This window comes from Amblyomma maculatum, chromosome 10, assembly GCF_055883805.1.
Source record: "Amblyomma maculatum isolate TAMU_Amacu chromosome 10, ASM5588380v1, whole genome shotgun sequence".
Classification (NCBI taxonomy): Eukaryota; Metazoa; Arthropoda; class Arachnida; order Ixodida; family Ixodidae; genus Amblyomma; species Amblyomma maculatum.
This window is the reverse complement of record NC_139353.1, coordinates 116,460,733-116,475,318: the sequence shown is the minus strand read 5'-3', so window position 1 is coordinate 116,475,318 and position 14,586 is coordinate 116,460,733. Positions and strand designations below refer to the sequence as shown.

The window sequence follows — 14,586 nt, the reverse complement described above, 5'->3', positions numbered from 1 at the left end:
AATGTGCGCTGTCGAGTCATTCGAAAAAACGTATGCAGCCCAGAAACATTGTTTTAATGAGGCAGTTTTCCATGCCCTTTCCAATTCTTTCATTCTACTAAAATGATTTGGAATACGTTGCTTGCTCATTGAAAGTTATCGTCTTTTTGTGCAATCCGCGTTAAGGTGAAGGTGATTGCGAAAAACGTCTGTGTGTTGCCTGATGCCACAGCGCATCAGAACCTCGACGCGCACAAAATTGATTCTGAATCATTCATTGCTGTGTCTGTCATCGTCGATTCGCGAAGTCGAGACAAAACATGACCGAAGAAATATTGTTATAGCTGGAGAATAATGAGGACGAAGTGGCGCGCTCGTTTGTGGAAGATTAAGAAAAAGAAGTGCGTCGAACGGGGGCCCTCGTAGCCTGGCTCCTTGGCTGTTCCTCAATGTATATATATTTAATCCTCTTTTGTAAATATATTTCTCCCTGTTACAAAATTATATGCCAAAATTTAAAAACCTTGAACAATTCACAAATTCCGTAGAATCTTCAGAACTGCGCGGTGCGCTATAATTGGACAAAGGCTTTATCGAAGTGGCCATAATTACTTGCGCTACAAAATTATGCAAGGTGTTTTTTAATGGTTTTGAAAGCTGAGGTAGTGTAGAATGGGTGGAAAAAGTTTGAACAATCTTAAAACTGTTTTTTTTCCTAAAAATTTTCAATATTCGCTGTTTTCTGCAAATTAGCGCGATCGTATCTTTGTATTCAAATGTCATAAAAATATGAGTTTTAGCTGTTTGCGGATAATTATGCTGAGAACATATTGTGGAATTATTGCTGCTCTACCATGAACCTTTTCTGAAATAAAGGCCTGCAAATTAGGAAATTTTCATTTCCTGGGCCGATGTTGAGAATTTTTATAAAAACATCTACTCATACCTGAAAAGCGAACTGAATACAAATAAAAACGTATATATTTAGTCAGATAACTTTCAGCTAGATAACTTGAACATAATTTGATTAATCTATAACCAAAGTTGGCCAGAATAGAAGAGAAGCTCGGAACTCCGCCTCTTCGACATTATTAATCAGTCGTCACGCAACAATATATAATATTTTGAAGTAAATATAAAAGGTCGAACGACCATCCTTTGTTCGATCATAGGTGGCGAACGGGAGGGGAAAGATGACGCGCGCATTTGTCGATGCACCAACTGTATGGATTTACGCAAGAATGTGGATGGTAGATGGGGAGGCTTTCTATTTTTTTTAGAAAATGTTACGTACGGGGTTGGCTTGAAGAAACAATGCGTTTGCGAACACACAAAACAAAACTATTTTTTAGAACTCGACTCGAGCGGTGCGCGATGGCGGCCGCTCATCGGCACGGTCCGAAGTCACGGCTGGCCGGTGCAAGCAGAAGAGGGCTGGGAGGAACGGAATGTTGAGAGGGTCGTTGGTCCTTCGTTCCCACGCGCAGCCCATGCGAACACAACACCGCGGCGGGAATCGCGCACTGGTTGAGCGGTTCGCTGTTGCCCCTCGCCTACGCGTCTACGTGCAAGACACAACAGAAAGCATCCCCAGCTGCGCTGCTGTGCGGCCTCCTCCCGAAGCGTTCATTTCAGAGCTTGTTGAAGACGCTACAAGACTTGTGACAGCTTCTTAAACCTTTCTTTAATTTCTTCCCTCATTAATTTTCTTTTTCATTGCGCTGTGCATAATTTTCTCTTGCGCCTATACATGTCCATGTGCTCCGGTTTGTGCTTGCTACATATCAGTGAATAGCTGAGCTGTGATATGTCGCCGGAGTACGGATTACAGCTATGGCGGAATACCATCGGCATTATCGGACTCAGTGAACGCCGTCATCTTAGACCGTGAGTATATATCTTTGCAGCATGCCATTGCTTCATAATTGGTTCTATATAATCTCCCGCCAGTCCCAAATGTTCTCTTTCCGCATTCTCCTCGAAACAACTGCGCGAAGCATGACTTCAAGAACTAAGCGAATTTTCGTCCGGGTTACATGCAACCAAGTGCGTGGACTTATTTGCTGGCTGCGATATGAATAGCATTTGCGCCGAAAATAGAGGAGCCGTGCGTAACAGGTGTGTATGCCACCAACATGTGACAGAACACTGCAGGCAGCCATTTGCGAAGTTTTTTGACCGTGCAGCGCGCCGCAATCAATTAGTAACCAGATACTATGCGCCCGGCTTTGTACATATATTTTGGACAGCCTCTCTTCTGCGCGCAGGAAGCCATGTTCACACAGTTTTTGGATTTTGTGAAGAGTTAAGGGAAGTTTTTTGTTTTCAGATGTACAGACGAAGTTTTGAAAACAGTCCGTGCCGTCTGTGCAAGCGAATTTTACAGTGGGGCGGACATTGTGTGCGTGATGCCGCTTGATGATTAGGCTATAATCAAGTCATAATGAACCTCCACTTTTATAATGGTTAATATCATATTGAGGAATTGAAAGCCGTGAACAGCGCAAGTGAGCCCCTTTTCAAAATTTTCTTAATCGACGCCCCTCTTCTGAGCACGCGCCTTCAGGTAAGGGCGTTATCAGAAAGCGGCGACAATAGGAGAGCGATTTCGCAGACGCGCTTCGAAGGCGGGGGAAAATAACAATACAAACAAAAAGGCACATAAGCCGTGTGTGCACTGCGTCCCTGTCACTGCAAAGTAAACAACGTGCACGCGGGACACATTGTACAAAACATTGACGGCCGGTATGAGGCAACCATATCGTCCGAAATATGTTGCTCGCGAAGCGCTCGATCACGGCGCGCACTTTCAGGCGAAATGGGACAGGCCGTCAGGTCCGCCTGTTCGGCAATTACAGCTCTTTGTACCTCACGTACCGTACCGTATGCATGAAGTGCACGCCATAGCCATCGTGCAAGAATGTTGAAACCGAAGCAGCGATCCACGTATTCTAATTCTATAGGAAATCATTTGGGAGTAGAAAAGAGCAACTTAATATGATGTGCGTGGTTCTTTAATGAACGATATGTATAAATGGACTGTTGAATAGTTACAGTAATGGAGTGTTGCGCTAGAATTGTTTACGGCCGTGACCGCAATAAATATTACTCATATTGCTCTTAGGTTTAAGCTCTGGCATTGATAAGCCTATCTAAAGAACCGACTGGCAGTGACAGGTTGTTTACAGCTGTTGATCAAAAGGTAGGCCATCATGCTATTATTGCAGGCATATTTGCTTCTTTTTGTACCTCTGTTTACTAAAACTTAATTTTGTTCCCCATTCCTATGTACGCTGCACCTCTTGCAACACTCACTGTTCAGTCGCTTTTATTCAAGGTACAAAAAGGAGGAAATGCGCATGCACGCATAGGATAGCCTGTCTTTCCGTTAACAGCTGCAAATAACACGCCACTGCTCCTCGGTACCTTGGACGAAGTTTTCAATGGGGTTACCTGAGATGCCTAGCAATTGCTGTAATATTTATACCAATCACTGCAGTGAAAAAGAAAGGTAACACTGCATCGCTTTAACTGCTGCATGCACCTATAAACGTGCCTTAATTTATTGCCTATTCTTATAGACGCAGGACCTCTTGCTATAGGCTTTGTTCAGTAAGCAACCGTCTTTCATTGCTTCAATTTCTGTCTCTCCACCACTTTCTTGTTGCTCTGGGTGTGATCATTTGATTTCATTGTTCAAATCATATTGTTTTATCATGTGTGAATGATTTAGCCTGCATATACATGCTTTCATTTTTTTAGATGCGCATCGGGAGCGTTTTCTACGTAGAAATGGATCGATTGAGTGGTATCACTGGTGCGAAAACCGACAGCCCCCAGAAGATGTGTGTCCTGTGGTTGGAAGGGCAATAAAGAAGAAGAAAATCAGCGGAAAAGCCTGCCTAAAAACTTACAAAGATGGCGCAAAAGCGAAATGCTGATCAGGATTAGAGTCTGATTACTTCTGTTATCCCATTTCACTTGCTAGGTGATGTGACATATATGAGGCACCTTAGTATAATTTGTGGTATACTCACTGAAAATTGTGTAGACATTAACTTTTTTCTCGCTCAATTATTTTGAGTGACGCACGAATTGGAATAAAACGAAGTCATCCACACATCTAATGCCCATAGACATTATATGCGTGGATGAGCTCATTAATTGTGTTCCTATGTGAGCATCGAATTGTTCGTCGAATATATTAATATGTTAAAAGTTGATTTTTTTACTTTTAATCGGAGTAATACATATGTTCCATATCATAGCATTATTTGCCTGTAGTTTTTATCTGCTCTTTCCTAAATTGTATTCTACAAAGTATACGTGTGTCATCTCGTACGTCTATTTAACTAGCGAACAATCTGCAATCGAATCCCTTTTGTGATGTTGTTTCAGCTACAAATAATGTATGACAGTTGTGACAATATAGGTAGCTTTAGCTATAACATATAGCGCGAAAATCTTTAATATATGCGATGATATTTTTATTCACCGCATTGGCTAAACCAGCCTGTTTGATGAGACGAAATGAAAACAAATATGGATGTCTTCGGACAGGAACAGTAATCGTGGTGCCATGACCATTTTTTTTAATTAAAATTTCATATGTAGTGGGCTAATGTCTCCACACAAAGGAATGACCCTTAGGTTTGCCAGATGCGGCGTAGTATTCTCGAAAAAAAAAAACGCCTATCACTAAAGCTGGAAAACGCCGTTTTTGTCGTTTCAAAAAGTTGCAAGTTTGGAGGCCGGCTGGTTGTTTAAAATTTTGTCGTTCATTGCTTTTTACTCACCGCATTTGCGTAACATTTACTTGTATAAGAAGTACTAAAAGTGTGTTTCATTGATGCAGTTGATTTAGTAAAAAATCGCAAACTTTGCTTCAAGAACAACGCGCTACAAAAGTGTTAATGTTCAACCTTACATACTGACGTGATGCGTTACGTCGTTTGCACTAAAACATTCTGTGTTTATTACGCAGGTCATATTGTTAATTTAAGGCAGAATTTGGAGACTCTAACCTGCTATGTGCGTTCTCTGTAACGCCACCAAAATTATTACGCTGGAAAGCGATTTGCTTATGATTGTAATTATAAAACTTACACATTGAAAAATCATCTTCAAAAATATGGTATTGTTAGTGGTGGTCAAAGCTGAGAAATGGAATAATATATAAATAAACTAGATTGAATACTATTGCACCTAGCAATAAAAAAGAATGCAGGACAGAGAAAAAGTTCAGCCTTCACTTGCGTTCTGCCATGAAATTTACAGAAATAGTGAATCAATACCATTTTAAGCTATTTGCCCAGAAGCAGAAAAAGGATGTATAAGCGCTGACAAGGTTTTAAATTTTACTAAAGGTAAAATGTAACTAAATTCAGCAAATACTAACTTGAAGTTTTGATGCCTACTTCATAAGGGGGAGCCATATAAGCACATCTATAGAACAAAAACAGGCATTTTTATATTTCTAATATTACATTTTGCAGAATTAGATATATTTACTGACTCAAATTAATAATATACTTTGCATTGTTTCCACAGATTTTGATAAAAATTGATGTTGCGGCCGTTTCTTCAATTCTAATCAGTTTTCCTTATTTTAACATTTTCTTACTTTTGTCCAATTTCAAAATAATATGCAGAAACACACAGAAATCTAGAGCTTCAAATTTTTTCATAAATAAAGAATGGAACCTAGATAATGTAGAGAAATAGTTTTCGTGCCAAGATATTATTGGATCTTGCAAGAATGAAGGCTGAATTTGGCCATTATCAGCACAAGCACTTGGTTTAATATTTAGTGTTATATTTTTAAACAGTATAACGCAACAGTTTCAGTCCGCGATATTTTTGAGGTACTGAAGGTTTTTGAGAGGGATTTGAATGAAAATCGAAGATGATCTTTTTTTTATTTGCAGGAAATTTGCCCTTTACTGCTGTTTTCGAATTCTGAGCAATTTTGATCCGTTGTGGAGAACGCACCTAGTGGTCTGGAGCTCCAGATACTGCCTGGAATTAAGAACATGCGTCAGGAAGTGAAAACATATTTAGTGCAACCAACCTAATGCATCATATGCCAGTACATAAGGTTAAAAATGAATAATATTTTTGCAGCATAACGCTCCTGAAGCAAAGTTTGCGATTTTTTAATAACTCAACTGCAAAAACAAAACAGATTTCTAATGGTGTTTGTAAATGTAAAACCTGCATATATTTAGTGAGTAAAACATAGTAGATGACAAAATCATGGTATCCAAACTTGCAACATTTTGAAATGGAAAAAACAGCGTTTTCTACCTCTAGAGATATATCACACAATTTTTTTTTCGAGGGAACTACGCGTATCTTGAAAAACTAAAGTTAATTCTTTTGTGTCTAGATATTCGCCCACCACATATAAGAATTTCATTGGAAACGAAAGATGGCCATGGGACCTGGATTATGTTTCTAAACTAAGGCATCCATAATACGCTGTGAGAAAGCCAATAACAAGGGCTTTTTTTAATATTCCATATTTCGAACGGTTGTGTCATCTAAGAAAATTTGAAAGCTAGGCACACCTTAGCTGTCGCCGGCCCTCACTTTCTGCTACAGCTGCAATTGGTAACCTTAATTAATACGTTGAGTACTTTATTTTAGCCACGAATATAGCGCTATTACGTGTAAAAGAAAGGCCGCAGTGACGCGATTCCCGTAGAATTTGTAAAAGAAATCTGTAAACCTTACAAATCTACCCATATATATAATCTCTTGCAGGATTTATTCAAGCTACATCACACCTGCTGAGCCCCATATCTTGAGCCAAGGGTTATAAATAAACCATTAGAAACAGACGATGGAAACCGGTGGCGCATTGCTGGCAGCCACTTAGGACAGCGCAGAAAATTTTTATTGTGTACGTAGCGAAGTGAGGTTATTCGCTTCAAGTACTAAATATTCACTTTAGGCAATAAGTAGGACTTAGAGTCGGTGAGCACGTTCGGAAACCCCTGTTTCAATATTTGCGGTTAGAAACCTCATGTGTACCTTTTTTTCCAGCTGCAGATAAATTCCGGGTTATGTAGATACCGTTACCAGCCCATTCGCGCACCTCGATTGTGCTGCTCACAACATGATTTTGAGCGGACAAAACAACCTGCCGCTATGATGGCTAGCCCCATGCATGAGTAAGGGTGATATGCTGGCGATGGTTGCTTCGCGTCGACCCTTTGGCGCACATGAAGGCTCGAGTTACAATGAGCGCGCCGAACTTTGCAATGCGGATAATGACTACAAAGCGGTAAGGATACAAATGAGGGGAACAGTATTTTTCAGCTGTAAAATACAAATACAGTCTTGCTGGACGAATGTGCTGGCGCGGACGAAGAAACCATAGGCAACTTGTAGGTCTAACGCTACACAGGGCTGTCGAGCCAAGCCAAGTCCTCAATTGTATTGTCCAGGAATCTGATTTTTGTATTTTCGTGGTTTCCTACTGTATCTGGCGTTCAAAATGCAGACGTGAGGGCTCTTTATCGCAAATAATCAAACGTGGTTTGTGCCGGTACTCTTCAAAGTAGCAACACCATTTATTGTGTAAGTCAATAATCAGTAATTTAGGTAAATAATGTCAATTAAGGATTCCAAACAAAACCTTTTCTGTGGCGCTCAAGGTAGCTTCCAGCAATATGTATCTGGTTTCCTTTGCCTGCCTCCGAAATGTTTTTTTTTTATCCCTTGGATCAAATTTGCTTGGACAAGCAGTATATGTGTAAAAATGATGCACCTGTGAGCTACCCGTTTAAGTGAGCTCCCGTTTAAGTGAACTACCCACAAAACCAGTCAAAAGCGTATATCAGCTAACCAGCGGCCAGTGCAGCAGTCGTGGGCTTAGATCGCTTGTGTATATTATATCTAGCCATTTAAAAAAATGCAAATGGTCGCCGAACATTCTCTTGGTAACGATATTTAGTATAAACTGTTTGCACATCGCCGAAAGCGTAGGAGCGGCAAAAAACTAGCGCGCCAGTCATATGCGGAGACAGCCGACAATCAAGCACTAATTCCTAGTGTGGGATGAAACACTGGCTGTCTCAGCCGTATTGCTGTGGAGGCGATCAAAATGCAACAGGGCACATGCTATGCAATGTATGTGCGTCTTTCATCCTAATAAACCCAAGGCAGCTGAAACTAATCTGGAACTCATCAGTATAGTGTTTCTCATTGACCATGAATTTCGCTACATGAATTCTGGAATTTTCTACATCTTCCTATAATAATGCGCGCGATTTTATATGCCTCGTAATAGTGTTGTAAATTTTGTTTCCTCGTTGTTTTTGTGCAGGTGCCTTTTGCGAAAAAGTTGGGGTGGACGATTTGGAGGCACACGCATTTATTCGCAGGTGGCTGCCTGGTTCCTGTGACAGGAGGGTGGAAGAAAAAGGCGTTTTGCTGAAACCTCCCCTGGCGAACCAGACATGCCACCTGTGAATGCAATTGCAGGGTCAGCCCCCTCACTACGCCTATGAGTGTGCCCTCCAGCTCCCTGGCCCCTTCCACTTTCCGAGAGCCCGCCCTGCCCTGACCAACCCTGCCACTGCCCTGCTAACTGCGGCTGTGTGTGCCCTCAGCGCTGGCTAGTAACAACTGCCGTCTATAGTAACAATTGCAATAAATATAATCTCTTTGTGAACCATGCCCCTGTTTTGTGAATATCTACTGGTTGCTCATGAGCGACAATTTGAATTATTATGGCCATTCCTATTTGAAAGGCCATTATTGTCCCAGCAAGTTCGATGTGCTGTCACGAATATGGCTAGAATGAAAAAGGCTGCATTTTATGGCCTGCACAGGCAGTCCCACAAAATGTGTAATCTTGACATCATCAATGGTACATGAATGGAGTAGCCGGTGTACCCATAAACCATTCGATTAATATTGGTATCGACAATATGCGGCATGAATGGAGTAGCCAGTGCACCTGCAATGGCTAACCATTGGTATGATATTGGCATTGACAATGGGCCATCAATGAAATAGCTGGTATTAAACAAATATTGGTAATACAATGATGGTATAATGCTGGACAGTATTGGCAAGAATCATGGTGCATGAATGGAAAGTCTAATATTGTGCCTACATTGGTGGCTCCAGCTTGGTTGAACACTGGACCAATCTTGGAACGAAAGATGGGCCAAGAATGGAGAATGTAGTAAAATGCCCAAATGCCAATATCAGTCCAATATTGATGCCATTCTTTTCCAGTGATGAACCATTGTTGGACCAATGCTGGTGTGCTGCTTGGGATATTTGGGAGATCGGCACATGAAACGAAAGTGTTCATTCTAAGAATGCCAAAGCTAGTAAAAATCATGACGTCCCATGTCCCCACATCAACCCGGAGACAGGACTCTTGTGACATTGTTTTTTTGAAAGTTTTTTTCTTTCATCACTGAATGGCAGAAACATGTGGTTGACTCAAAGCATGGTTTCCTAAGCAACAGCACCGCGGAAGGCTTTCGGGTAACTCTGCAGTCCACAGTCGACCTCGTCGACTACTTATCTGCAAAATGCGGTTTTACATACATTATCACATCGAGCCTAAGCCAAGACAAACTAGAAAACCTCTTCGGCATCGTGAGGCAATTTAATGGCTCCAACGATCATCCCACGATGGCTCCGTTTTTAGTGTCAGTTAATGCCCTAGCATTTTACAACTTAGCGAAGCCCCCAAAGACAGGAAATTGTAATGGTGAAATTGTAAATGCCTTACTTGGAATTAGCCGTACAAGCGAGAAACCTACCCAGCTTCTTTCAAATCCTATTGATGAGCTTGTCCGTTTGGTTGACGAGGGAAGGCTCGAGAACGTCGAAGCTACTTTGAATTCCCTTCCTTCAGAAGACCACAGATCCGTCACTAGGCACAGTTCAAGCCGTCTCATAGCTTATATTGCAGGATATGTCGCTAGAAATCTTATGAAGAAGTCAAAATGCAGTACTTGCACCGCTTATCTCATTTCAAGCAAATCGTGCGCGGCACAAAAAAAAGAAGAAGAACATCAATTTATCTCAAACTTCGACCACGGAGGTCTTCTTTATCCGTCCTCGCAGCTTGCAAAGCTCGTGCACGCGCTGGAAGAGTCTTTCACGGTTTTTTTTTCAGTTCAAGAAAGATTAACGCAAATAGCATGCGTGAATTTGCGTTGATTTCGCAAAGCGCAGAGGTTTCCAAGCTAGGTTGCCTACTCATGACAAAGAAATGACACTTAACATAGTGAAGTTCTACGTCCTCATGCGATTCCGTTTTTATGTCATGTTTGTAAAGCAAGAGCAGACCTCTAAAGCAGAGCAGCTAGTAAAGCACCTAAAGCTGAGGAGGTGCAAGTACTCGTGTTTGAGGACTTTATTATTTATTCATTCTGCCTTTCTCTTGTGTTTTTTCAAATTTAGCAGCTTAATTTATTCACGGCCTAGTACAGTTCATTAATATTCTCATATAGTTCTGTACAGTTTTAAACGTTTGTACCATGTTATTGCTCTAAGTGGCGATTTCTTTTCATTTTTTTCCCGTCGTCCATTGTGTTGTTTCTTTCATTGCTATGTGCTCTCATTCATTATTTCGTTTTGAGTAGAACTGCCAGTTCATATGTATTCGCCCACATTTAAATAGAGTCATCAGTAAGCGCTGGCATAATTTCTGTCTTCAAGCAATCTTCGCATACCCCTATTTACATGTGGCGCAAAAAGTACGCTAGCCTAGCCGAAAACACCATTCACTGCGTTTTCAGTACGTGCGAGCGTCGATGGAAGACTTCAGTCTAGCCCCCATAAACCTGCGCATCCAATATTAAAAATTTACATGATCATAGAACTACGTTAGACATTCGTCATTGAACCTCCCTCCAGTGTTCGAGAAATAAAGTACCCAATACGTTCAGGAAATATATCTTGCCGTTGCTTGTCAGTTCGTCGGCAATCTGTATCTTACATTGCCTGTTTGTGTATTGCCGTTCCCTGACGACGGCCGCTTATGTTATAGGGAACTAGTCGTTTTGTTCATGAACATAACCGTTTTAACACATTCAGACAAGCGTGTGGGAGCTAAAGCGACACAATTTATTGCTACGCGCCTTCGGAGTCCGATTGAACTAGCAGTGACGAAGGCGGTTCACCTAGCTGTCTGCTCAGTGCTCACTGAGCTCCTCCTGCACACAGCGCCCTCTCTCCTGTCATCGCTGAAACGACCAGCTCGCCGACGGCAGACGGCACAGTTCTCAATTCTAGAACACTATAGCTGTGAAGCCATCATTTGGTCACGCCAATCGAGTCATCCTCATCATTCGGTCAGAATTGTGGTGAGAGGTTAGCTTATTTTGTGACTAGCTGTGGGTTCTGTGCTACGAGGAAAGCCAAGAAGAGGAGCTAGCAACCAGAAGACTGCGAGCACTCCGGTAACTGGCATCAGAAACCACCGAGTTGTAGCGGCGAGGTATGCTGACGCACCTGCTACACGAAGGCAGTGAGGAGAGAACATCGTTATTCGGAAATGTCATGGTGATGCAAATGCGTACGTTCCTCACGAAAAAGCCTCTATCTCGACTACGGATTCAATGTATGGCTTGGAGCCCCGGATCAAGCCACAGAAATCGTTGTGTCTGAGTAGAAATCCATCAAAGAGGAAGGCGCCCGAAAGCCGTCATAGATATCTTTTAAATGATGTGGATGTGGTGATACAAATCGAGTCAAGAAACACGACCCCTGGTGAAACGTGACTTTAAGCAAAGTTGTCTAGCATGTCAAGGAAAATAAACTCTCCTAATGAATGTGGTAAAGAAGCAGGATTTCTTGCAATGCCATCTGACATGCTCAAGACCAACGGGACCAAGGTGAAAATAGCAGCCATATCCCTCTGCAAAGAACTGAAGGTATACAAGCTTGCAAAATCATCGAGATCCGCGTAAAGGCCAGCCTCCACATTTCTTGCGCAAAGATACACAAGCTCGAGGTATATCTTCGCTGTATCGTATGATATCGTTCCAAACATCTGCTACAGTATTAGTCCACTCACCCTAAAACTGTGAAAACGGCAATATCACATCTAGGCCTTTCAGTGGCACTAAACAAACCTGCACTTGTACAGCTGATAATAGTTTCTGTAAGCAGATTGAGAGGCTAAGGAAAGCAGGCTATCCACAACAGGTCATAGTGTTAATTGCTGAGATTTTGATGCTGAAAGTAAAGCGGCTGAAGAAAGCACCCAAGCAAAAAAATTAATTGGGGCGGGGAGTAGTACTTTATGAGCATCGAATGTCGCACAACAAGGAAAAAGTGGCAGATAAGCACAAAGTTCTGGTTGAATTATCAGTTGCCCTTAAGGGTGAGAACCTATGCTCCGACATAATGGATGCGGGAAACGTCATTGCTATCCCTATGTGATGTGTGTCAGCAGCGTGGTATATGAAATTCTTTTTTCTTGCGGAAAAGTATACATAAAGCAAAAGAGGAACTGCTTTAATGAGGGGACACAACACGAGCTGTAAATTGAGAACGAGGCGAGCCTGCATCTGCCAAAATATTGGAAAAAATGGAATTGCAAGCCAGAACTGATATAAAGATATCAGGAACAAGTGATACTCTAGCACGCGAAGTTCTGCAAACGTTTTACATCAGAAAAAAAAATTGCGTTCTGTATGAGCGATACTTCAATATGTCTGAAGAGGAAAGAACAACTTTTTTTGGCTACACGTGTGTATCACTAGAAGCCTTTGATATGACAAATGATTACAGAAGTGTATTTATGTAAGCGCATTCCCTATGAATAAACGGTTGTCAGTATGGGACATGCGTCTGTAGCTTCTAAAACTTGTACTTGATTTTTAAAAACATAAATTGCCCAACTGTGTTTGGGACTACGGACAACAGATCCACTGGCAATGACCTCTTTGCAGCATCTAGCAAATCGCCCTGTCTTCACATTATGTTGTAAGAAACTATGAAACATCAGATGATCTTTAAGTTTTCAACAACATGTGCACGCTCAAGAATAATATGAGAGTTTATTGTATGTATTATTCACGTATTCCGTAATGCAGAGATGTTGATACAAGTCAACAACCATGGCTGATTTTATTTTAAAGACCTTTCTAAAACGGTACCACTGTTGCAACTGAGAAATGAGCTGAGAAATGTAGTGGGGAATGAATCAAGATGGCAATGAAATGAATACCAGCAGAAAGAACAGTTCACTTATCTGTCTTCTTGCCCTCGCACAATTTCGGCCTCTCTGTGCTTCTAGAGATAGCTTACTGCGGATAACAATGTCAGCAATATTTGAAAACCAGTTAAAATATATTCGACGTAGAGAATTTCCGCACTTGTTCACATCAAAGAGTATTTTAGCTGGTCTCACGTTGCAGTAATTTTTCTAAAGCAATACTAGAATATAAATACCCGCTTTATAAATATATCAGTCTAATTATTCTTGACAGTATAAGCTAATCATTTTCTTTCCGATTAGTTTACCGCACAAATCAAGGAATTTACTATCGTTGTGAATGAAACTCACAAAGTTTTCACTTTACATTTTTTTTTCTTGCTCATTCTAGTCATCTGATTAGGTATATTCGCAATTTCCATCGCTAAGTATTAGATGTATTTTGAAAATAACAAATATGTGCTTCCTTCCACTCTAGGTCATGGTTTTTAAGATTGCCTTAAAGGAATCTATGGTATACTTTTTTACTTCTGAGTCAAATCACGAGCCACAAAAAGTGGGTATTATTTGCAAAAGAATAAACAATTTAGAGCTCTCATACTAGTATTAACTAAATAAATATTGCTCCAGTGCCAGACGAGCCAGAAGGCAAGAGCTGCACATTTTAATCTACTCACTTGAAGAGAAACGTTTTCAATAGGGACATTAAGTCATTAAGACGAAGGACAAAGGAACAGAAAGCAGACAGATGAGTGCTGACTCGCACCTATATCTTTATTCGGAAGCAACACACACACACACACATATATATATATTGTTACGGACGACAAGGAAGAAGAAGCGGGCAGTGGCGCGGGAAGGAGCGCTCGCGCTAGGCCCGCGAACATTCATTAAACGTCATCTACCATCGCCATCGGTCGTGTTCTGTCTCCTGTCTTCATCGGCTTGACGCTTCGTAACATTTGGTTGGAGGTGTGGCGTACGACATCCCCATCCTCGCCTTGGAGCATCGAGACCATCTTTAAGCCGGGACCATCACCGAGGGCCCAGGGACATCGCCGAGTAGCTTCGCCCCAGCCCTTCAAGCCCAGACCTGAACAACTACCACCGCAAAGCCCCCAGCCTGGACCTGAAGACAAGGAGGGCAGACATACGAATCAGAACCGAGACGAAGGACCCGAAAGACCCGAATGAACCGATGGACACGAACACACAACCCCCGCCCAATCTGCCAGACGTGACCTCGAGCCATCGGTCCCATGGACTCTGGTGACAGATGGTTGACAGCTTCAAGGGAGGCGAATCACCCACGCATTAGACATCGTACCGGCAAGCCGTTCTATTCTTCCTTCTTCCTCTTCTTCTTCAAGCATTCAGACACGCCCATCATCATGCTATAAAATCAT

The 14,586-nt window shown here is 41.7% G+C and overlaps 1 long non-coding RNA gene across 1 annotated transcript in view; it reads right to left on the bottom strand.

Annotated features, from left to right (window-relative positions):
- The window catches only part of LOC146177303 (uncharacterized), a 94,130-nt gene that overhangs the window by 26,718 nt on the left and 52,826 nt on the right, over positions 1–14,586 (bottom strand). The gene's annotated exons all lie outside the window — the stretch shown is intronic.